The sequence below is a fragment of the Sebastes umbrosus genome, chromosome 2 (assembly GCF_015220745.1).
Source record: "Sebastes umbrosus isolate fSebUmb1 chromosome 2, fSebUmb1.pri, whole genome shotgun sequence".
Taxonomy (NCBI): domain Eukaryota; kingdom Metazoa; phylum Chordata; class Actinopteri; order Perciformes; family Sebastidae; genus Sebastes; species Sebastes umbrosus.
The window spans coordinates 22825305-22851141 of NC_051270.1; the positions used below are offsets into that span (position 1 = coordinate 22825305).

The 25837-nt window shown below is 39.7% G+C and overlaps 1 protein-coding gene and 1 long non-coding RNA gene across 3 annotated transcripts in view; one reads left to right on the plus strand and one right to left on the minus strand.

The window, feature by feature from the left end:
- The window catches only part of gpc5a (glypican 5a), a 141939-nt gene that overhangs the window by 37385 nt on the left and 78717 nt on the right, over positions 1-25837 (plus strand). The gene's annotated exons all lie outside the window — the stretch shown is intronic.
- Positions 43-14874, minus strand: LOC119477482. The gene is made up of 3 exons (XR_005204238.1): positions 14861-14874; positions 13054-13061; positions 43-618 (listed from the first exon to the last, which is right to left on the minus strand). It is a non-coding gene; the product is annotated as an uncharacterized LOC119477482 (long non-coding RNA).

Below are 25837 nucleotides of genomic sequence, written 5' to 3' on the forward strand. Positions count from 1 at the left end.
GCAGTTTTATCATATTTTGTGACAGCTAATTTTACCTGAAATAATCCCTCACTGAGTCTCTGCATTGAACTGAAGCTGGAGAGGTGTTATTATGCTCACAGCAACAATGTGAATGATGCTAAGTAAGAGAAAAAAAGATCAAATTTACAATACCTGCAGAACAAAGAGCTGATATCACACCTCAATACTGTTTGGTACCATCAGAAATGTGTCTGTTGAGTACCGAAAGTTGGCATCTAATGCCGTGTAAGATTTGCAGTCTTGTTTACTTATTCATTAATCCATTATTTACTGATTTAAAGCTACATTTTAGTCTTTTTAGCAGAGTTTTTGTATGGCAGCTTGTGTTGAGACAATAATTTAGATGGGGTTACTTTGGCATCTTTTATTAAACCTGCAATAATTGATTTGTGGCCACTTGAAAGGCAGCGGAAACAAGCCGTAAACAACAATGACAATTATCACCTTTTAAAGCCAGAGTTGGTAATCTTCTTCAAAACATGTTTGATATATTTATTGAAATTCTCTTAACATCTCAACAGCAATCAATAAATCAAATGCTCTGACAAAAAGAAAGAGAAAATCTGTTAACTGTGGCTGCCGCAGGACTTTAATAAGCTAAATGGACGGCCCACCTGTCTACCTGCCTGCCTGCCTGTGTGCACTCTACCCGTGAACTCATTACACGTCACCAGAGTCTTTCACAAGCTGCTGGCTTGACAGCTGTGAGTACTAACAACAGCCATGTTCGCCGTACACATTCATAATGATAATTTGGGGGGAGTGGCTTTGGAGAGAGGCCGGAAGGGACGGACTGTCAGTGTTGCCGACTTTCTCGCTAGATTTAGCGACTTTTGGAGCTGGTGCTGCTACTTTCATTGGATAAGAGTTGGCAACACTGGGCTGAGTTTTTAGGTTGTATCATTTTTAAAATGTAGTGTACTCTTGCTAGTTTCTTAAGATTACCAACCCTAGCTTTAAGCTAAAGAGTTGCCTATTAAACATCAAGCAGATATGAAGGAACAGTAGTTTGTGTCTATCTGGAGAATCTACATCCAATATTAACTCTCTTTTAGCTTTGTTTTTGGTCTCTACCGACTCCTGAGAAATATAGAAATCTTTAGCACCTAAATGCTCCAATATGTTCACCAGCTGCTAACTGTGTCTGTCTGAGCAGGTAGTGTACCAGGTTTGATTTTTTTAGAGCCTTCTCACTGAAAACAGCTGCCTGCTGCATTTAAAAGCAACATTGATGAGAGCTGTGAGGGTGAACCAAAACAGTAAAGTTGCGAACCATAAAACCAATTAACTTAAAGACGCTAAAAAGCTCCGTCGAGCTGAGGAGATCTGCAGAGGTGGGTGATATTATTTTTCTGTGGATTCATTACTATGAGCGACGTCTTTCACATACAAGTACTCAGGTGATCCCTTGTTAAAATAAAAAATATTGATTAGATTTGCTTTAAATTAGAATAAAATATGGTCTAAAAACCTGTTTATGGGTACCAGATCTCAGATATGGTATTGGCCCTCAGCCCCGGTTTACTGGTATGAAGGTTGTGGGGGATTGTTATGCCCTTGCGTTTTTCACACTGCAAGACTGATTAAAATGTTGTTGTGATTTATGTCACTGGCCAGCAGGAGATAAAAAAATAAAACAGTGAAACATCCCTCAAACTCTGTCAGTGACGGGGATCTTCTTTGGTCGGAGAAGCTGTCCCCGTTTGGGCAGAAAGGTTAACACATTCCCACATGCTTTCTCCATCCGTCATGGATACACACACACACACACACACACACACACACACACACACACTGAAGGAATGCTAGGTTGCCATGAGCTGCACACACACACGAGCTGCACACACACACAAGCATTTTTTTCTTTGTTTCTCTGTTGGATAACAGACTGACAAAGCCAAAATTGCATTAGTCGAGGGATTACAGGGAGCCTCATTCCTTTTCAGTTTCCACACATTTACTTTCTAATTCAGTTTGACACCCGATCTTAAAACATATATGCGAGCGTGTGCAAGGCAGCACATATATTTTGAAATGTATTTTTATGATATTCTTTTCTCCCTGACAATGAGAGACAACAACCAGGAGTTACAGCAGTGCTAAAAAGCTACAGCCTCAACGCGTACGAGAGTGTGATGTGTTATTCATGATCACCTCCTCCGGTGTAGTCTCGCTTTAATTCATCCCCACCTGCAGTCTGTTTCACGGCTGCCAACACACACCAGGTGTTTGGCGGTGTGTTTATATTTTCAAAGAGTCTCTTTCTAATTGAGTACAACAGTTGTTTTTTTTTTTTTTTTAATTTTTACGATAATATGGCAACTGACCTTACATGCTGTTGGAATTTAACACGGGCGGAATGAGTACTGCGGGATGAATGTTACAGTATGTATTGAAAAGATGCTTGAAGACAGGCGCGCAGATTTGAGCGTGGCCTTTCGTTTAATAGGCCGCCCTTCATGCTGGAGTGGCTGTCTGAGCACTAACCTTTGACCTTTCCCGTGTCTCTTTGCTTCCCGGTTAATCCTGAAGAGGTTAATCACATGGTAATAGGAGCCCTGGAGTTGTAGTGCATGCCTCTCCTCAATGTGTGGCCAGTTGGCAGAGGAAAGGGTCGATTCTGTAAACGTAGATCTGTTCATATCTATTTTGCCCTTTTCTTTTCTTCATGCGATTGTTTCGTCATTTCCCTATTTCGTCATTTGTCTCATTTTCCATTCCATCCCCCACTAGACGTGAATCTCAGGTGATTTGCCTTGGCTTAGCTGAAATGACAGCTTTTAAGCTCTGCTAATAGGAATCCACTGAAGAAGCATCAAGAGCTTAGGTTATCCCAGGCTGCACGGGGAACGTGCTTCCTCATTTGAGGGTTGTCTGAGCCAGACTGCGAAACCCACACGGTGTTCCTATCAGGGGACAGCATGTGTTGAATAATAAAATATATCTTCACTCCTCAACTTTTTCTGCTTGTGACCCCTTAAAACAACCATTGGTGTCCCCTCTGCACAGGTTGCACGTGTCTCTAAGTCATTAGCCAACAATTAGCCAAAGAGTAATTTTTCCTTCCCGGATTGATTTATATCAATAATTTGTTGGTGAAATTATTCAGTAATTTGCATGAATCTTTGTTTTTTGTTTTCTTGTTAAGTCTGATAAAAACATATTCATTTTGCAGAAATATATTTTTATGCTTTCCTGTGCTGTTAATCATCTCATGACCCCAGAGATCTACCTCGCCAGGACGGGAACTACTGAAATATAGCATGTATATTAACCCTAATTCTGTTTGCGGTCCTGGAGACCCCTCGACTCTTTGACGTCTTGAAAAACATAACATTGTAAATCGGCTTGATGCTTTTTGCTAATTTTATAGCAAAGATTAATAAATGATGATTTTTTTTCATAAGTCTGCTTCAGAAACTGATGCATTACTTCTGTTTGAGTTCTCTGAATGTTGAGAGCACTTTTTATACATTACTACCCTCCCAAGTCCCAAATAAGTTAATTTGAATTTCTGTTATTGCAGTTTTATAACAGTTTGTAATGCTTGAAGACAATATAATTGTTGATTACATAATTGATATAACATTTAAAATGTGCATTATTTCCTTATTTAGTCATATAACAATGCTTTCTGGCTATTTCTGTTATTTGTCACCTTTGCTGAATGTGCAAGCCCAGTTTGTGCCCGAGGAATTCGATAATAAAATAGTTATTTGTGCACATAGAGCAGTGGGATCTGTGGGACCCCAAACAATGAGAAAGTAAAGCCAGTTTTAACAAAACAAGGCTTAAGAATAATTACTTTATGTCAAACTTATACCCCATGTGCATATAATAGAGAACTATATACAGCCTCTTAATATAAATTCACAGCTGGTCATCTTTGTTCAGTGCACATATTAATGCCCACTGTTTGTCCATTAATAAACCTGCTGGCCAAGCTGTGGCATCCTATTCAGTGAGATGACTGTAGTCATTGCAGTAGTAAATCCCTAAACAATCCTGCTTTGTGCTGCTGTAGCTCGCTCTGACCAGCAGGTGGAGCTCTGCACTTTTGGGTCTCATACACACACTAGAAACACAGCAGATTGCTGATCACTCCACTGCTTCTCCTCTCTGCATCCGTTTGGATGATGTATGGTGGCGGAGCGGTGGTTCTTTTCCACGCCGTCACTGACAGTGACAGACAAAACCAAATTTAAGTGATAAACAGGCACACTGCAGAACATCAAGTCTCAACGCCTCCTCCTACATTCGTTTGCAGTGATGAACTGACCTAATTTTGAAGGAAGAGGAATAACCTTTTAAACATGCGCTGTCAAATATATTATGCATAGCTGTCCTCTTAGTCACTCTCATGCGAGAAAGTAAGAGAGTTGTTTCCCTCCATCACATGAAAAAAACAACTTGAAATGAATGTGGTATAGAATCCCAAGTAGGCTACAAACAGTTCATAAAGTTGAATACAAATATAGCTTGAGGTTTATCCTCTCTTTTCCTGCCTGGGAACAAACTGGGTAATTTAGTGTCTGGTCCTCGGACTCCCAACGCAAACCATAATAGTTTTGTTTTGCTGCATTGTTAATCTTTTGGCGCAAACACTACAGATTTACACATCGTAAAAGTAGACAAAAGAAGCAAGGACAGAGATGGGTGGGCTGATTGGACAGTTTTGATTGAGAGAGAGAGAGAGGAGTGAAAGATGAGAGGAAGAGGAGAGGGGACATTCTTGAAGAGCTCCTCTGTATTGCGACAGCTGGCTACTGCAGATAACCACAAAAACCACTGAAGCACTTGAGGTCTGGGATGCTGCATGGCTAGAGTTCCACTCCAACATGACCTTATATCCTGCCTGGGTTTAGACGCAGGGGCTCGGTCAGAGTACCACATCCTGACGATTATCCCAAGTGACAGAATCAGGAACTCTGTCTGGCTGACTAAATTGAGTTCATAAGTCCCTCTTGTATGTGTGTGTGTGTGTGTGTGTGTGTGTGTGTGTGTGTGCGCCCCCCCACACTTTTCAAATTATGCATGATTGCTCTGCACAGATACATTTTCAATCTAGCTATCTGGAAAAGAGAGATTTCATTTATTTGTGCTCAGATATGATCCCTGATGTTGCTACAGTAACTGCCAGCGAGACCACTGTGCAGAAGAGACAGTAAATTCAGAGTTGGCTGGCTGCAGGTGTGTGTGTGTACATGTATGTGTGTGTCCGTCTAGTCCCATTCATTTTTCAGTGTATCCACTCCCTTTTTGCTTCTTGGACGCCTGCCTCCAGCATCTGGTGCAGATTGTGACCCTGCAGCATGCCAGGTAGCAGGACATTAACAGCCAAGGCCTTATTGTCCACTGATGAGCTGTCAGAGCACACACCCGCCTCACCCTCCTGTGTGTGATATCGGCCTGCCTCCGTCTACCGTCGAGCACACGCACTCGGTCCCCGCGGAGCACTCTTCCTCTTTACCTCAGATATAAATCAGAGGCTGCTGAAAAGCGGGGAACAAAGAGTTGGAAGAAATGTGAAGTTAATGCTCATAAAGAGGGAGCAGAGGTAGCACGTCTTTGGTGGGAAAACCCTCTGTGTGAGCGGGATCTATTTGTTTCGTCATAAAAGACTGTTAAGGAAATGGAGATGCTGACAAAACGTGATTTAATCGTAAGGACGCGGCTGCATTGTTTTGATAACAAAAGCCGTTTCCCACAGTTCTTTGCAGGAATAGTTCTGCACTCCAGATGTAAACAATAGACTAATAGAGCAATTTTAGTAATGGACGTCTACAATAAAGCTCCTTTCTTGTTGTGTTTCATGTATGGAGAGTTGGTAGTGCTTTCCCTTGAGTATACTTGTCTGCCATTGAGACAATCATAATGTTGGGATGGATACAGAATACAACGCCAAATGTTGAATTTAGCACTTTCCTGCATGCCTGCACATGAATTAGAGTTGTGTGCCGTCTTATCCAGGGATCCTTATTTCATATCAATGTTATGGCTATACGTGGACCATATCCATGTTGAGTTCTGCTCCAGAAGAGACTTAATTTCTCTCTCGCAGGAGTGTGGCTGGAAACAAAGACTCTCATATCTTTGTATCATTGTCTTGGTTTATCTCGCAGCTGCAGGCTTTTGACAATGCGTGTGGTACCTTCTGTTCCTTTTGATCTTCCACTCATTTGTTAACTAAACATGCTTCCCATTTACTGCCACAAAGTGAAAAATGTGGTAGTCATTAAGTATTCATTACCTGTGCAATTTGTTTCTTCTTTTTCACTTTTAGCCTGGAGGATTTTCTGAATGCGCAGATAGCTCGCATTTGGAGTATTGACAGTTAGAAGACAACCTTTATGCTGTTCAGTGTTTATTATTTATTACTTCACAAAAAAAAAGATAAACCAGTGAATCTGCCCGTTATCCTCCATATATTCTCCAATCATTACATTCTGCAATATCAGTTCCTTATATATTTAAAATCATGAAGTCATTGCAGGTCTTCTCTGTGTTTATCAGGGAGTTTGTACCCACAGAAGACTCAGCGCCTCTTTTATGAGTGGAAAACACCTTTTAGCTCCTGACCTAAGCTGAAAGCCAGGTGTGAATATGCTCTCATTAATCTCACCTCCCGCAGTAAAAAGGTCCAAGTCTGGAGGCTCCTGGAGAATAAATCTAAATAGCTCTTTCATTTCTCTGACGTAAACACAAATGTCTCCGACAACAATGTGGCACACTGCGGGATGCCCTGAGACCAGACTTTGCTCTCTTATCATTGTCCCTGTAATGTTGTCCTGCTGTTTCTATGGAAACGGAGCCGGCCTTATTAAAAAAAAAAAAAAAAAAAAGTTTCACCTTCTCTGAGTCTGCCCTTTACCTGACAGCCAAGATAAACGAGCAGGGTCCTGGGAGGAAGGCAACACAAACATGCATCTCTGCTCAGTGGCCCGTGCTCATTGGCTCTCTGCTGGAAGCCCTTATTTACCTTAATGCTGGGAGGAGGTGGGAATGGGGGAGGCTTGAGAAGGAGGAGAAGATGTGTATGTGTGAGGGGTGGATTGTGATTACTCACAATACCTCCCATCAACAACCTTGAACCACGCTGCAATAAAAAAAGAAGAAAAAGAAGAAAACAACTCTTTCTGGCCCCCATAATGCACGTGGGCCAGATGATGTCATATGTCACCTTCAGCTAATGAAGGTGATGATGACATGCATGAGCGCCGCATACGTTCACCATCTGCTCGGTTCCACCACGGTGGAGCTGCTCCCCACAATGCTGCAGAGAGGAGTCCAGGCACGTTTGTATGAGTGTCCCCCGACGCGTGTGAAAAACCACCGCCTGCATCCCGATGACTCGCCGCCACTTTAATCATACCTTCACACCACAAGCTGCTAAAGTGACCAGTCTCTGAGGTCACCCATTTTATATGACCCTAGCAACCAGGACGAGCCGGCTGATATGACAGCGGTCACCAGAAAAAAGAGAAATTACATGAGCAGCATCAGCTGTTAGTAACCCAACACATGCTGATGTTGATACAGTAAATGATGTGTTCATTTGTCTGTTTTTATTTTTACAAATCATATATTACATTAGATGTTTTCTGCTTCCCTTTGGTTTAATTAAAAGAGAGGACAGTGACCAAATGTCAGGCGTTAAGATCCTCAGTAAGATACAAACATATTTTAAGATGTTAATACTACTACTAATACTACTGTAGTTTTCAGTGTGTAAAATGTATAAATGTTATCTAGCATTTATGTATTTTGATTCATCTCCACTGGGGAATTAGGTTGTTGCAGTAACAGCAGACCGAACATTTTAATAATTCACGATGTGCATATTTAAAGAAATATGAGTCGGTTTCATGGAAGAAGACCAGTGTTTCAAATAAACAGACCAGAGAGAAGCTGGATGTGAAAATAGGGCTGCAACTAATAACTGTTTTCATTATCCATCAATTTGCTTCTTCTTCTTTTTCTTGATTATTTTTTGTGACGTATAAAATATCAGAAAGTATTAGTGAAAAATGGACAACATGCAAGAGTGTGAAATATTCAAATTGCTTGTTTTGTCCAACAGACAACCCCAAATATATTTAGTTCACAAAAAAAACAGGAAAATTTTCCCATTTTAAAAAGCTGGAATCAGAGCATCGTTGGCATTTTTGCTTGAATAAATATTTTAAAATGATTAATTGATTACAGCGACAGAATTGACGGCGTCATTTGATTCTAACAATTGATTAAGCAGGTTTGGTATTAAATATCTGCTTTAAAACATGTCTTTTAATTACAATTGGTTTTCAGAAGGGTAGTCATGTTAGACCCTGTAGATGTGTTTATTTAAATTTGTCATGTAGTCATAGTCACACATAATGTTGGAGGTGAAACATTTAGTCAATTCATTGAATTTAATTGATTGAGAATTAATCTGCAATTCAAAAACACCGTTTCCAGCTTCTAAAATGTGAACATCTTTCGGTTTTCTTGGTGCTCTCTAATATTGAATTGTGGTTTTGGACTGTTAGTTTTTTACTATTTGCTGACGTTTTATAGACCAAACAATTAATAGATCCATAAAAAAAAAGATAATTGTTAGATTAGTTGATAATGAAAGTAATTGTTAGTTGCAGCTCTACATAATGTGACTGATAACATTTAAAATGTGTTTAAAATAGATAAAGACATTCATTCTTTAAACAAAGCAGCAGAAGAAATGACTGAGCTTCACTTGTTCAGGCTGCTTAATTATGAAAAGTGACAAAATACAGATTGAATGATTTTACTTCTTATTCATCAAATTTAGTGTATACAATAAACATCAGTACATTTCTGCCATATTCTCTTCAATACTCCATGAAACAGAAATGCCAAAGGATATATATTTTCCGAACTCCTGCAGGTGATGTTTGTTCTTATCATATCATATTATTTATTGCTTGTGTTAATATTTCGGACAGAATTGTATTTCAGATTGATTACATCGGGGAGAGAAAGATACTTTGTTGTCGCTGCAGGTTATGAAAGTTTTGATTGACAGGCGCTTGACTCCAGCTGTTGAGCCGGGTGTAAAAAGGCGAGTGTTGGTGACTGAAGATGATCTTTAGATAACATCAGATGACCTTTGAGAGCAGCTGAAACTATCAGTCTCCACGGGGATACTCTCCTCCTCCTGTCATGTCTTGACGCTTTTCTTTTTTTCTTCGTCTTTTCTATCTCCTTCTCTCTTTCCCCCTCTGTGTCTGGTGAGTGGAGTTTCTGCGAGTTGGCAGCCTGTATCTGATCCTGAAGTAATTTACTGGTAGCGATAAGGAAGTGGTGTGCACAGTCTTTCGCTGTAGTCCATTCTGACAGGGCAATCTGAAGCCTATAGACACTAAATTGGAGGAACATTTTGAGTCCAGATAGAAGGGAAACACACAAGGTTATTATTATACAAATTCAACAAAATGAGATTGACTGGGGAAACAATCACCGGTGACTGCTGATTACATTTTTAGTGACGTGCTTACTGCATTGACTTTGGGAGAGGAGTTATAGCAGCGGTGTAAAGTGAAGGGTGGAGTGGTCTGTTAATGAGTTGGCTGAGACCTTCCTGTAGCAAGACATGACTGCTTATGTGCACAATTGTGGTTGTCCACTTAATCCTGATTTATAATTTTCTAATAATTTTGTTGACTATATAGCACATTTTGTGTTTGTCTTGTTTGCCTTTGACCATACAAGCTCGCATCAGCTGATATGTGCGTATTATATGCAGCACATGCGTGTGTGTGCTGTGTCGAGTCCAGTTTCGCCCAGAGCAGACTTTTTTTCCCCTCTCAGCCAGGCAGGCAGGCCAGGCAGAGCAGGGTCATTGCCTCAGGGGTGTCTTAGAGAAATGCTTCTCTGCTGTGGGCAGGAAGAAATATGAAAGAGACCCTAAATCAAGACACAGAGCCCCATGAATCATGTCAGCAGCTGAGCTGAAGAAGAGGGATGAGACCATCTGTAGCAGCATATGAATGGCTAACTGACTCACAGTGCTGTTGACACGAGCTGAAGAAGTGTGAAGAAGTTGTGAAGATTAGCGCTGCTGCTCGCCGCATAGCCCGGAAACCTGCTTCAGTCAGAAAACGAGCAAACCCAAATACGCCGCATGCTCCATTCGTCACTCTGACGTTTTACAGAATTGCACGGGGGAACGCTTTTTTGTGCTCTAAAATAAGATAAATTCTCATTACAACACATCTATAACACCTAAAGCCAAGCTGTGTGAATTGTTTGCCAGCTTCTTCCTCTGGTTTTTTTTCCCCTGGCTTTTTCAGCCTTTTATTCATTGATTGATTGTATTGAATGCATTGCTAGGTGGGCGTCTGAGCTACATTAATGTCCTCGTGGAATATATGTGTGTTCTGTTGTGGCAGTTTCATGCTGTGTGTCGTCTGCTGCGTCCTCTCTGACTTGTGTCTCCTTTGTTACTTGTCATTGTGGACGGGTGACCAAACTAGTTTCCCTTCTGGGGATTAATAAAGTCTCCTAATATGATCTAATATTTCCTTATCTGAGTTGAGGGTCTAAAGATTGAGATTTTTGTATGTTGTACAGATAGCAACGCCCTCAAGTAAATGTCTGATTTTAGGCTATATAAACCAAAAATTAACTGGACGTGACGATGCATCTCTGACTCTTCTACTGACACATTTAGATTGTTAAAGGGATAGTTTGGGTGTTTTGAAGTGGGGTTGTATGAGGTGTTTATCCATAGTCATTGCCATTACCAGTACCAGTGCGGGATCAAAGCAATGTAGGCTACTGCTGTGGATGGGGCCGACAGAAAAACATATTTTAGTCACCTAAAAGAAAGGCTCGCCTAAAAAAATGTATATCCGTTTAAGTGTACGCTATATTTATCATATTTTCTCTGCTTCATATTGCCGTCAGACAGCCCTTTCTTTCTCCTTTCCGACGGGGAACTGAAAGTGAAGCGATGTTCTTTTCAAAGCCACCAGACTAAGTTTCACTCTGAGTTCAGTTCCCCGTCAGGAAATATTCTAAATATAGCGTATACTTACACCTCCTCCTAACTGGACGTGATGCGAACGAGTGAGCGGACATCAGATTGTTTCAGTTTTTCCCAATGAAGATGTGCTAACCTGCTCCGTGGGAAGTTAAGGAAACTGCTAATCAGACAAGTTGATGCGGCAGGTTGAAGTAAACAACACCATGAAACAGATTGATTAATTACAACAACACTAAATCATGAAATAACATTAGAATCCACACATCTAGCAGCAGATGTGTGTCTGTCTCCTGTTAACTTAATCTAAAACAAGTAATATTTAAAAAAAAAAAAATACTACGGTAATTAAATCCACGCTTTGGGGGTCAGGCTTGTTGAATGAGAATTAATTGTCACTCTGAAGTGAATTATTTTGCCCTCTAACGTGAAATAACAGTCAAGGCATTGTTTTGACATTTAAATTACACTGACACTACACTGTGGTAAAAGAACCTTGTGGCATCGGTAAATTAGTCTCTTTGAAGAAGGATTGAGTCGCTGTGCCCAGCGGTGAGGGCACGTTGTTAAAGCACAGTAACAAGACAGATGATAATCACAACTTCACGACCGACCCTTGGGCTTGTTATTTAAAAAAAAAAATCAACTAAATGAACCCATCAAACCATTGGCACACAGGCTACGCCGAGGGAATGAAGTGGTATTTATGAACGTGCAGGTGGTTTCAAGCTCATAAACAGCAGCTAATGTTAAGTGCTTCAACTGGAAAGTTGTGGTGGAGGATAATGCACAATCTTCCTCAGATAAATTATGATGATCTCCACTGAGTGTGCAGAGTAAGACCTGTTTGCACAAGGCTGACAGTGGGAAGATGAATTACTTCCCCCCCCTAAAGTCTATAGTCAACAAGGAAGCATAATAGTTTGTGCTAAGGATCAGTTCAATTTGTGCTCTTTAAATGAATAAACATGTAACTTTAATCTTACTCTGTAAAATGGTGCGAACACATCATCCAAAACAGAACGGGCTGTTCATCGGATGTTTTGTTGAGTAATTCTAATAGTAAATTTGCTACAAAAACTCATGCATCAACTTTTTAAATTCTTTATTTTTTTTGCCACTGCACTTGTTTGTTTACTTCACGTCACTTCCCATCCTTCTCTAATGAATAAATGTGTTGTTTAAAGCGTTTCTTGGTAGAATGCACTCTGCAGCTGTGAGCACAGCATCCTAAAGCTGGTGTTTGTTGAATATTTCCTTAATTACAAAAGCAAGTTAAACAGCGAGCCATACGTGAGGGGAAAACATATTGACTGATTTAGCACCAAACAGAGAGAGATTGGGAGATGGGCTTAATTGTGATGTAACTTGGGGAGGAGTGCAGCAGTCGTCTTAAGAGTCGTACCAAGGCTAAGGGGTGCAGTTTTGCGGTTGTATTATTCTCCTGTGTTTGGCCATACAGAGTACACACAGAGGGGAGATACTGGGAGGAAACATAAACACAGATAAGCCCATCAGAGGATGAAGGGAGAGATTCTACAGTGTGATCAGTCAACTATAAAATTGACTTAGACCGAGCAGTTTTACTGTCTCTCAAGAAAGATTGGTGATATGATATCGAAGGAAAATGTTAAACAATCCTACTATATTTTATCTCTCAGCTCCACTATTCACTTTGTTTTTAGTGTAGTCAGAAACCATCAGTTTCCAGTTTATTTATATACAGGTACAACTAACAAACTAATCTGATGCAACGGCTTTGCAATAAATCCTACCTTTTATGAAGGTTGTAATCAGGCTTGTTGGGTTGACCCACCTTTTACCTCAGCTACTGTATCAGGAATACGAGGGACATGATGGATGGATATATCAGTCTGTTTGTAAAAAAACAATCATTAATCAAAATACAACGGAAAATCCAAACTGACTGACTAAACCATAGACTGTATATAAAGATGGACGACATGACCCAAAAGTGAAGCCAAAACATCTGGAACTCCCCCTGGAGGCTGGCTGCAGTATAGGTCATAAACCCCGCCCACTCCACGTTTGGATAGGACATTGGCCAAACTCAAAAGTCAAAGTACACGTCAAATAAAGTTTTCCCAAAAATGGTTTCTGTCATTTTAAGTAGTTCTTATCACGCTGATGTACGTTCAAGTGTTCATTTTTCTGATGAGATGTAACAGTTACTGATGTAAACAACCTGTTAGCGGCATGAGAAAACGGCATGGGTCAAACAAACACAGGACTTTCACCCAGGACACCGCTGTTCGTATCTCATGAAACCAAGTCAACGTTGAGTTATTCTACCGTAGTTTTGTACTTTACTAACACCAGTTGTTGACTTATTTTAACCCAAACCACGATATTTTCCTAAACCTAACCAAGTAGTTTTGTTGCTTGAGTAAAGCTAAAAACTAAGTAAATCATGTTGGAAGATTATTTTGAAATTTGGCGGCATTTGACGAGTTGGCAGTGGTGGTTTGTTGGATATACACAGTAGTCTTCACACTAAGATGCAGAGAACAAAACGAGTGATCTGAGAATTTGCTGAGAAAAATTGTGACAGTCCTACTGCACTAACCAGTGATGTGAAGTACTACAGTACATCCGTTAATGCTCAAGGGGAGCTACATAAACACTATATCAGTTTTATTTTGTTTTACCTGGTTATAATGTTCAGTTTTTGGTTTGTGTTGATTCAACTGCTGTTTCGTTGTTACACTGTAAAGTATTCTTATTATTTATAGAATACCGTAATTATTTTATTTATAACAACGCAGACAACATATTAGAAACCTCTCCATTTGTATTTTCTATTCTGTATCATGCATATATATAAAATTCATACAGCACTGATGTATTTAATGCATCACACTCAGACTTTTCATTGAGTCTGACTGACTGGTGTTTTGCAGCTGTCACTCACCTTGAAGCTTTGGAGGGCCTGCAGGAGGTTTATGAGCTTCTTCACCATTAGCAGCAGTCTTTTCCTTCAGCCCATTCAGCCGCTGTTACGCTGAGTGAAAAGAAGAATGGGGCTGAGAGCAAATATAAATAACGGTTTCACAGGGGTGATTAGGCTGTTGGTATTTTGGTCCCTTTTGCCAATGTGTTGTTTACTGCTGCGGATCCACAGTGCTCTCTCAGAGGTGTAGTGACAGCGCGGCGGATCTCAGTGAAACAGCAGATGTGGCTACTTGTTTCTGCCAGCTGTGGTAAAATAATCAGAGATGTGAGGACAAAAGCCTCGACACATAATTCAATCTAGAGCTTTAAACTGGTCCTCAGTGGTGTCTGTATGGGACCTTGAATTAGCATCACAATGTAGAAAAGTTTTAAAACATCATTGTTCTCAACAAATAAATGTTTGCACTTTGTTTTTTTTGTTTTTTTAAAAAAATACTTTTTCATGTTTGCACATTCAATTCACAATAATAAAAAACATATTTTAATTTTCCCTTAAAAAGTGTGTTCCTGTGTTTTAACATTCAAGTAATTCCAAAATGGAAGTACATAACCTGTTTTTAATTATAAAAAGTATTGGTATTAAAATTAAAATTCCTTAACTGGTCAGAAACTTTCTCATTTTACAGCTAAACAGTACACTACAAGGTGTTTCTGAAAACATTTGAGAAGAGAAATAGGCATTACAGTAACAGAATATTGATTCATATTTGATCAGCGCTGCCTAGTTTGACCGTTTGATAGAAGTTCGTGAGTGATTGAAAGCTGCTCAGAGACGGCAGGCTCCAGCTCGGCTCTAATTGGTTGTTTTCCTCCGGTCTGTGAAATCTTGCAGATGCCATTAGGAGCACCGGAGGACACCGGAGGAACATGATTTCTTTCAGATAACCTGTCTCATGCACTACTGTCAGGATATAGTTTTATACAAATATATTTTTTTAATCATGTTTGCTCCATTTCTACCCACTGCAGCTTTAACATGTAAGTTCATTTATCAAGAGTTATTATCCAAAATATAACTGCCCACTGACAGGGTATATTTAGTATAGTGAGTATTTTTACTTGTTATACCTTAAGTACATTTTGTTGTAAATAGTTCTGTACTTTATTTCAGTAAATGAGCTAAATACTTCTTCCACCACTACCCTTAACACACAGCTACAAATAACTCTTAAGTAACTGTTTATATTATATGTTATATTATATATTAACAATAAGCCATGTTATAATTTTCTTGCCAGTGTACACGTACTCTGGCAGCATAAGGGCACATATCTATCACTGCTCAACTCTATGTATTTTAAATTGCTGCATATATTGTGTGCTTTGTCCTTCTCGTACCTTTGAAAGTAATATACTGATAATATACAGACAGTGAGAGTTGCAGCACTGCTGAGCATACCACTGACAAATTACATGTTAATATCCTGCTTAAATATCCCAACACAAAAGTGGTGCAGCATGCTTCTTCAAGCCTTATTACAATCTATTTGTGCTCCTCTGGCTCCACTGCCGGGCTGGAGAGACACCTTGTTATGAAACGGTGCCATTGTGAGAGGAAGTCCAATCATTGCTCAAGTGTTTACTTTAAACCTGGCAATCCTGCCTCCACTATTTGATAGCCTGGGAATAAGGGTGTTGCTCAAGGCTTGTTGATTTGTTTATGCATGTTTACAGAGCTCCTCATAAATCCATAATCGTCCTCTCACTGTTTTCTCTCCGCATCTCCATGAAGCAGGTGTTGAAATTTGGACAAGCTCGGTCAGTGGATGAGGATGGCAAAGACAACTAAGCCTCTTAAGTTTTGTGCCAGAGAGGGAAAATGTTTTTCATCAGAGTGATGATTTTGATAATCTGCACTGGATTGAGACCAAGAAGTCAGTACATGAAATTCTGCAGGATATTTGTTTGTGTTCTGGGGTGAATTAATACTTTCAGACAGATGGAAGAGATACAGCATTTATGCATTGGGAAGAAAATACAGCCGAGCATTATTTTGAATGTGAGCATGTTGATCATTGATATCATAAAAGCTCTGATGAGTCTTTTATGGTCTGCCCTGCTCTTACCACATCTGTTTAATCCTGAACATTATTGTCCTTATGGGGCATTGACACCTTTAAAACCCCCTCATTCAGTGACCATCTGCTTTTATGAGGCCATTGTACCTTCTAGATAGCCAACTTCTCCATTTGTCCTTATTACCTTCCATAAAACTCAAATATTTAGGAGGTGTTATAAAAGTTCCTTTGCCATTTGAGGACTTCTGATATCTTTTTGGCATTAACAGCGTGCATGATGCAGTGGCTCATATGCACACAGAGCCACTTAGCTTCGGAGGGAAATTATCGGTGCAATATAACACACTCTTTACAACCCTAATAATGGATTTCTGTGAATGTGAGCTAGGTGTCATTTCGGGCATCAGTGTTAAGGGGTGCGGCGCCATATGTTGGCACTTGTTTATGTAAATGTGTTTAAAATGCTGTTTATATACAGTTTATGAGTCGGGATGTGTACATGTAGTCGTGGCTATCAAGGTGAGGCTGGCGCACTGTGAGGTTATAGCAACAACAACAACAACAACAGTGTCAGAAACAAGAAAAAGTCGTTCACTCAACTGCTGATAGACATTGGCTTTGTTCCTCCGTTTGCAATGTCATTGACTTTGATACCACCACCTGTTAACACCTGTGTGCATGGTGTTTTTAAAGATGAAGTACACCCCCAAACCAATTTTTTCAGATGAAATCTTGTGATTGACAGGTAGCTACCACGGTGTTGTCCGGTCTGGGAGTTGTCCGTGTTTTTGTCTTACAACTTTAACCCTTTCACAGTGTGTTTTCACTTCATCAAAGTGTTAATTGCAACATTTTGGTTGCCTAAAAATGTCTTATTCAGCATTCGGTTGTACTTAGCTCCATCTCCCTCTCGCAAAGAAACAACATGACGACGGCCAAATACCAAGATGGTGATGGCCAAAATGCTGAACTCAAGGCTTCAAAACGGCAGTCCACAAACCAATGGGTGACGTCACAAAGACTAGGTCCACTACAGTCTATGATGTAAACTCAAATTAACAGCTATCACGAACAGTAATTTAAAAACAGTAAATCCAGCTAAATGTTAAAGTAATGTAGACCAAGCCCAGCAGTTCATGTGGTGCTTTTTATGTTCTTAGCTAGCCACCTGCTTAATGAGTACAATTTAACAACATAATGCTTTATCCACTAACTCTTGTCACAGTCTAGGAAAGCACAATTTTCTTTCGCCAGATAATCAGTCACTATGACTGATTCACCATATTTTGTAATGTGCTGATGGCTTAGTTTCAAGTCCACAGAAAAGAGAGAAAAGGCTTGTGCTGTGCTGTCATTGTAATGGTACACTGGTTACTGTAAATGAGCCGCCGCCGACAGACGCAACTGGGCGTGTCTTAGCCCCCCTTTCAGCCCTGATACTTTTGTTTACGTTATAGAGGCATTTTTTAATTTTCATGGTAGAGGCACTTCAGCCAAAACTCTGGGGTTTAGTTACTCTTTAATGAGGGGATTGATGAAAGAAATTAATTCATGTATTGACTTGACCCCTGTAGTTTCAGTTGTTCTACCAGCTCACACTGCGCTCCTCTCGTGCAGGGATCTAGGGGCTCGGTGCCATTTAAAGAGCGTGTGTCGTAATTTCCCCAAGCAATGCACGTTGTAAAAAAAACCACAAATGAATAAACAAACAAAGTGCCTCTCCGAAGCTTTTGTGTCATTGTTAAAGAGACCGAATGGGCACATTATAAACCTGAAGTCAGAAGCATTAGAAGTGTATTCAAGTGAATAACTCAAAGCATAGAAAGTTTATTATTTGATTCATGTGACACTTGTCCAACTCTATCTCCTACATAATATGTTTATATTACCACTAACTTGCTTTTCCAAATGTGTTTTGGAGGAAGCATTATTGCTGCCTGCATTACACTCACTGGCAACATTCTTCCTAAACCAGATCAATACACTTTATTTGTCACCTTTGGAGAAATTTGTTTTGACTCTGCATTGCAGTCTTTATTAGAAGACTAGTTCGTAGTTAGTTTGACATTCCAATCCTGTCGAGAAGTCATATGGAGGACGATGAGGTGGCTCACACAAAAAGGTTTATGAATGACAGAATAATGTGCAATGTAAAAGTGTGCGATACGAATGCCGTTCTTGCTTTTGGCGAGTCATTTTTACCCCATGTAGTCTGTACTGACTGCTATATATCAGTGTAAATATGCTACGCTGAGCTGTAGAATAAAAAGCGAGTTAGACTGCTTATGGTGAGTGGGTGACATGTTTTCTGTACTTCTGTTACGTCGTTTCCGTACGTATTGTAGTTAGTTTACATACTTATTTTAAGGCCAACCATGATGTTTTTCCAAAAACCAAACTAAGTAGTTTTGTTGCCTAAACCTAAGCAAGTAGCTTTGTTGCCCCCTGCTTGTACTGCACCTTCATACATGCGTGAATATTCACACCTCATATTCACATGCTTTGGCGTGATACCGGGTTGACATACACAAAAGGTTTAAGATACATAAGGACTTTCATAGAAAGCGAAGTACAGGAAAACATTGTGGTTTTGGTTAAATATTGAAAAAGTCAACTTAAAGCTCAAAATGTCAACAAAAGCGTCCCGTTTTGTACTTTAAGTTGACTTTTTCAATATTTAACTAAGACCATGACATTTCCCTTCCCTTTTATAATGCTTCGAGATAATTCAACATAACCATAAACAAACGTTAATCACGCTTTAATTGCTCTGAGAGGATATTGTAGGCTAAACAAATGAGACACAGTACATCAGTAAACATTTTATAGATATGTTCAATATTAACATTTCCCTCTGATGTTCATGTTAATTCAACATAACCATAAACAAATGTTAATAATGCTTTAATTGCTCTGAGAGGATATTGTAGGTAAAACAAATGAGACACAGTACATCAGTAAACATTTTATAGATACGTTCAATATTAACATTTCCCTCTGATGTTCAATGTTGATTAAAACAACAGTAACACGTATGATATTATGTTTTCTGATTGGTGCACTGAAGTATGTGACATCACTTTTTCCCAACTGGACCCCGACCACTTTAAATCAGTGAAAAGAGTCTAGACCAGGGGTCTCAAACTCGCGGCCCGCGGGCCAATTGCGGCCCGCAAGACGATATTTTGTGGCCCCCACCTTGATATGAAAGTTTAATGTTAGTGCGGCCCGCGAGTTTTATGTGAATGGCACTTTGCCGCGTTGTATGTGGAAGGTCCCTTTGTTGCGCAAGCCCGAGCTGAACGAACCTACCAATCACAGTGGGGTATATGGCTTCCGGGGGCGGGCAATTGGCCGGGCTTGATGCAAGCAGAGAAACATTTCACAACAACTATGGCGGCACCCGTGTAACATCGCATAAGCTTGATTAAAGCTTGATTTATACTTCTGCGTTGAATCGACGCCGTAGCCTGACGTGCACCTCTCCAGAAATGTAACTACACGTCGCGGCGACGCAGACCGCAACAGCTGTGATTGGTCCAGTCTCTCAGCGATGCTGAGCGGCCAGGACCAAGTTCTACTTCTCTCTGCCTCCATCTGTTCAATGTTTGTTCACACAAATCCACTCAGATATATTTTCTCTTTTCGGCGTTCCAGTAATGTCAGTAAAAGTTCTGTGGTCCAACAGTTATTAGCTCCAACTCTGCTCAGTTTCTGTTTGTAGTACAAGAAGAAGAAGAAGGAAACTCATAGAGACGCCGCCGCCAACTAGCGGTTTGGTGGTGTAATTGCAGAGCAACACAAACACAGCAGGCACAACTTTATTGCGGAGTGACACCAAGTGGAATGAATATATATCTTGTCTTTTTCAAAGCCTGCAGTGAAGAGAAAGGTTGGTGACGAGCACAGACAATTTCAGGAAAAGTGGGAGACGCAATAGAGGCCATGTTCAGAAGAACCGTTCATGTTCTTCAATGTTCCATTCATGTTCAGGACAGTTCATGTTCAGAAGAACCGTTCATGTTCAGAAGAACCCATTCAAGTTAAAGAACTGTTAATAATGACGTTTGAGAAGATTGTTTTTTTTTAACAAAGCTTTTTTTTGTGGAATACCTGATGCGGCCCAGCCTCACCCAGACTCTGCCTCCAGCAGCCCCCAGGTAAATTGAGTTTGAGACCACTGGCCTAGACAAAAGCACAAATCCAGAAATCTAATCAGTTAAAGTAACCCAAACTTTTCCAATTAACATAATTCTTTTGTTCATGTTGAACCACATTTCTCATATGTTATGAAGCAGATTGAGAAAATATTTTTTGGGGGAAATTTAAAACCTAAAAATATCCAAACATGCTGTTTTTGGATGTTGTGGATGGAACATACAACTTACTGACTTAAACGTAGGGCCTCTAATCTTGAAAAACTAGCAAGAGTACACTAGATTTTAAAAATGATCCAACCTAAAACAGCCCAGTGTTGTCAACTCTTTCAAAGAAAGTAGTTAGCACTAACTCCAAATGTCCCTAAATCCAGTGAGAAAGTCGCCAAGTTGGCAACACTGACCGTCCGTCCCCTCAGGTCTCCCTCCAAAGCCACTCCCCCAAAATTATCATAATGAACATAAACAACAAACATGAATTATGTTAGTACTCACAGCTGTCAAGCTTGCAGCTTGTGGAGGATGTGCACGGGCAGAGTGCGCACAGGTAGACCGGCAGGTAGGCTGTCCAACGCTGTCTCTTTTTGTCAGAGCATTTGATTTATTGATTGCTGTCGGGATGTAATGAGAATTTCAACAAAGTGCTTTTCAAACTACAAGAAAGATCCTTACCTATATGTAGACATAGATAAAAGCTTATTTAATATAAACATACTGTATATACAGTAGTCGTTATTTTCACAAACTTTTCCCCATCAGGGCAATGTAGAGAGGAATATGGGCAACCGTGTTTTGTCATTATCTTAAGCTTCCATTATGCAATCTCCTTTGTTTTGACGTTGCCAATCCTCCATCATTTCCTCAAAATGGTATTTGCTTCACTGCCGGTAGAGTGCACTTCCACTTTCTGTCTTTCATTTTTCTCAGTCCTGTATTTGTGAATCTGTAATTAATCCGTCTTCTCATAAGAGCAAGTCCCAACATCTCAGTACAACAGTGTAAGTACAGATTCCTGACACAAAATGCCCATTACCCACCGACCAACTACCAGACCATATTAATTACCGCTGCCACCTTGCTCAAACAGCTCTGTCTGGATAATTCCTAGTGTCCTCCTGGCACAAGTCAATACAACTTCAAGGCTCAGGGCTTCCTAGTAATTGGAACAAACATGGCAGTAGTGATGTTTGGAGCTAAATCTTTGCCAGAGGCACTGTTGACTGCTGTTGTATTATCCTCTTTGTCACAGCTCTCAATAAAGGTACACAGTTGTAGATACGCATACTGGCAAACCATGTAATCCTGAATATAATAATCCTTTATGAAAATACTTTATTACAACCTGTCTGTGAAAGTCAGTCAATTAATTTATCTGATTCATGAATTTGTGCAAAAAATAAAAATGACATTCCTCAAACAAACTCTTGACTTAGTGCACATATTGTGGAATATAAACATACACTTATTTACTGCAAGAGGTATGTAAATTTTGATGTATTATTTAATTACAGTGTTGCAGTGTTAATATGTTTATTACCATATTAACTCTGGGTTATTGTACCAAACAGATGTTTGTTTGAAGCATGGCCCCCTTGTTGATTTTACACATTAAACTGCATATGCTCCATTGTCTTGCCTGAAGTATTTTCTGTCCTTTTGAGCTTAAGTGAACAGGCTGCTTTGAAGTGGCGGACTCTCCCAGATCCTCTCTGCGCTCCGCAACGAGCCAGAGGGACTTTTGTTTCCTCAGTGACAACTGGAAGGCAGGTATTGCCTCCTAGCCTCCTAACTGCAGGTCTGCTTTGTTTCTCACTCAGCCAACCATGAACAATGTGCATGGTCTAGCTCCTTCATCTCCTGAGCCACTGAACTCCTCTCTCCATAACATTTTAATGAAGGGGCTCTCAGGAAAAATACATTTCTGCATTTAGACAGCCAACTTGTTTTTTTCTTTTTCGCACCGCTGTGTAAAAAACTGACTTTGATTTTAGATGAAAAGTTGAATGAATATAATTGGCTCTTGCCTTGTTGTTTCTTTAGGTTTTTTTAAATAGCCAGCTTCCCACACTAGAAAGCAATTGGAAAAACTGACAGTTTCTGTTTATTTATCACCGTAGCAATTATACATGTGAACTCACAATTGAAAGACAGATGGTGTGACTGCAAATAATTAACAGGCATGCTCAGCTGCAGCTCATGATTGATACCTCCAAGGCAGCAGAAGCATACTAATAGATCTAAAACAGTGTGAGCAGTCTGTGACCTGCTCGTTAAATGATGTTGTGAACGCCCAGCAGCGATCCGTATACTGCTTCCAGAAATCCCAACAAGCTGATTGAAACACTGCATCTTAGCTTGTTGCTTTTAGATTAGGCACATTTAGAAAAAAAAAGGAATATGCAATCATAGTGATGAACCAACAGAGAATTATCTTCTGAGTCTTTATGAGCTTTATTAAGTTTCAGCTCATTGTTTAGCAGTCCGGTCCACAACTTAAATGCTTTGGTTCACTCTCACTGCTCTCATAGTTCAACGTATACTCATACAACAGTTTGTATGATATCCTACGAAAAGTTATTCCTCATGAATGTCCGGCAACCTTTGACAAACGTGTCAATTTCTGCTCCAGTCTTTTCAAAATAAAACTATGTAGTTAGGTTTTGGAAAAGATTGACTTGCTTAGGATTAGGCAACAGAACTACTTAATTGGGTTTAGGAAAAAATTGTGGTTTAGGTTAAAATAACACCGGAAGTGCTGTAACTTTAGTACGGAAGTTACGTGACAAATAAATCAACGTTGACTTCTGGTGCCACACGGGATACGAACAGCGGTCTCCTGGGCAAAAATCTGGTGTTTTTTGACCCACCCATCCACCCCGACCTCCTGCCTACGCGGCATTTGATGGTCTTTATACTTCCTGGTTCACAATTACATGGATTATATACAAATGATAATGTTGCCCCGTAACTGCTGGATGTGTAAATAAGCACGTTTTTACGTTCACCATATCAACTTAAAAGGTGATGATATGTAAATGTTGTGTGGCCCAAAAAAAATCAATTATTGCAGGTCCAAGTTTGATTTAGTTTCAATATTCTGATTGCCAGATATTAATACAGGTGTCTGCTTTACACTTGGTGTATTGCAAGTGTATCTTAGTGTACAGGTTAACATATTCTATATAAATAAATGGAGAAAATAACTACATGAGCAACAACCATAGCAACAACTCAGGCGAGTTCATCAGTTTTTAGTGTCCCCTGCATGGTAACATAATTTTGTAACTTCTGTGCTACTTGCATTTCTGTCTTTGGTTGATTTTTCTACATTTGCAGTGTATTTAGTTATGCTGCATATGTGTTGTGAAATTGATAAGAATGTTTTCTCCATTTGATTGTGTTTTCTCTATTTGGTTTTCCTTACGTTGCATTGCGTTGTGTGACGGTCAAGTTCATGCCTCATTCTGGTGCTTTGGGTCTAAAAAAGTGCTTTACAAGTGTTTTATTTTTGTTATTATCATTGTTCCCAACCATTCCTCGTCAAGGCCCCAATCAGAGGGATGCAGATAAGACCAAAATATTAGAAATAGAAAGCATCAGATTCGTCACAGTAGCTTGCATCTGTATTTTATGCACGACCACAGTATTACAGCACACTGGATTGAGGAAGAGCCATGCCCCTCCTGTGCTATGATCAGAGTAAATTACTTTGACGTACCAATCCTACTCTGTCCTGGAGTCAAGGAATAAGACAAAAGAGGCCTCAAATTTCTTTGTTCTAGACGTGAAGGTTTTGCACTTACAGACAAATATAGTTGGATGAGATAGAGATAAGAGCCAAGAATAAAATGATTGAAATTTCCAATCTGAACAGCAGTATGAGCAGAGATGAGATGCAAACCAAGAATCCCTCTGGGGTAGAAGGATATGGATTATAAGATCCTGCTGCTGGTCCACAGAGACACAGGCAATCACTCAGCTGTTTGATATCCTCTTGTAGGTTGTGCTTGATGCAACTGTGTGCTTTTTACTCACCCTGAAGAATATGTGATGACTGTGATCAATGTTTTTTATCTATGACACCCTTTAAGGAGCAGACCCTTATTTTCTGGGGTTGCAGCTCTCAGAGAGCCTTTGTGTTGCATTGCCAGCCCTGCAGCATGTTACAAGAGATTGTATGTGTTTCAGGTTATGGATCCCAGTGGCATAATGAAATGGATTGCTTACTGAATGCAAGAGGAGCTGCCTGTATGTGTGTGTATGTGTGTGTGCATACAAGCGATATTTTTTATTATTTACTGCACTAAATTCATGCATGTCTGTGGTTTTTCACGACATAAAACAGCTTTTGGTGATAACATTTTTTTTTTTATTAATACAGATGTGTGGCCGGTACACATTTTCATTGGGTAGGACTGGGCACAGATGGCTCTGATGTAATCTCCTCAATCTGTTATTAATCACACTGTACAGAAAGGAGGGGAAAAGACTGCAGTAAAGGTCACGGAGAGGTGGATTTTGTGCTATTTGTTACACAGGATGGCGTCTCATGATAGCTATAAGCAACCTATGAGATTATCAAACGCTACAAGTGCGTTTACCAGTGATTTTTTACTGTTATGTTTTTAAACCGTTATGCCCTTAACAATTTATAGTAGCTCCAGACCCAACAAGGACTATCTTTCCATCCATTTCTTTTACATACAGTCTCCATCTCAGCAGGTGTGTCCAGGGATTAAACAGAGCTGGAGGCAGCAGGATCATAGCTCCAGTATACACGGTTCAGGTGCAGTTTAGTCCCAACACATCAGCCTCAAGCCGCAGGCGCCTGCTGCAGCGAGCAAACAGGGCTTTCGCTTTCACACTTACATTTTGGTCGATGCGCACAAGAAGTCAAATTATTCAGAGAAATCATGTCATGGTAGAAAATCTGAGAACTTGTTGACATGCACTGCAGTAACCTAGTTACTCTAAAATCAACCCACAAGATGTCTTCATTCTCTTACATCCACTCTGCTTTCTACAGGAGCAGAATTTTTCCCTAATTTATGAGAGATGTTATCACTCTATTCTGGTTGAAGAAAGGTGAACCCACCAGCATGTTTTTGATCGAAGGCTGGCACATGTTTAATATATGTCATATACAGTATGATGCCTCAGTTTAAAGAGTTTTAGTCACTGTAATTATATTTATTTATTTATCAGGGATAACGCACATTAATCAACATTAGAATATAAAAGTGACAAAATTTGACAAGTTTTTATGCAGTCGCTTTGCCAGAATGTTAAAATGGTAGGGGTATAAATTACAAGTCTCTTCACAATATGATATGTCAATTCTTTGGACAACGATACGATATTTGCAAATATCACAAAGTCTGCCACAATTCGATTTTTATTTGATTCAATTCAGGGGCCTGTGATCGATATGAGATAATATCATATGACTATTTAACACAATTGGTCACATTTATATCAACTCACAAAAAGCAACTAAAATATCACTTGACAATTTTATTACTGAGCTCTTCAAGGCATTTAAATGAAAAACAATCTATTCTTTTTAATAAAAAAAAAATTCAAAATAAAGTTGTATCTTTAAGATGATATGTACCTATTTTTAATTTGCATCGATGATGTTGGATTGTTGATCATTGAATCGATATATC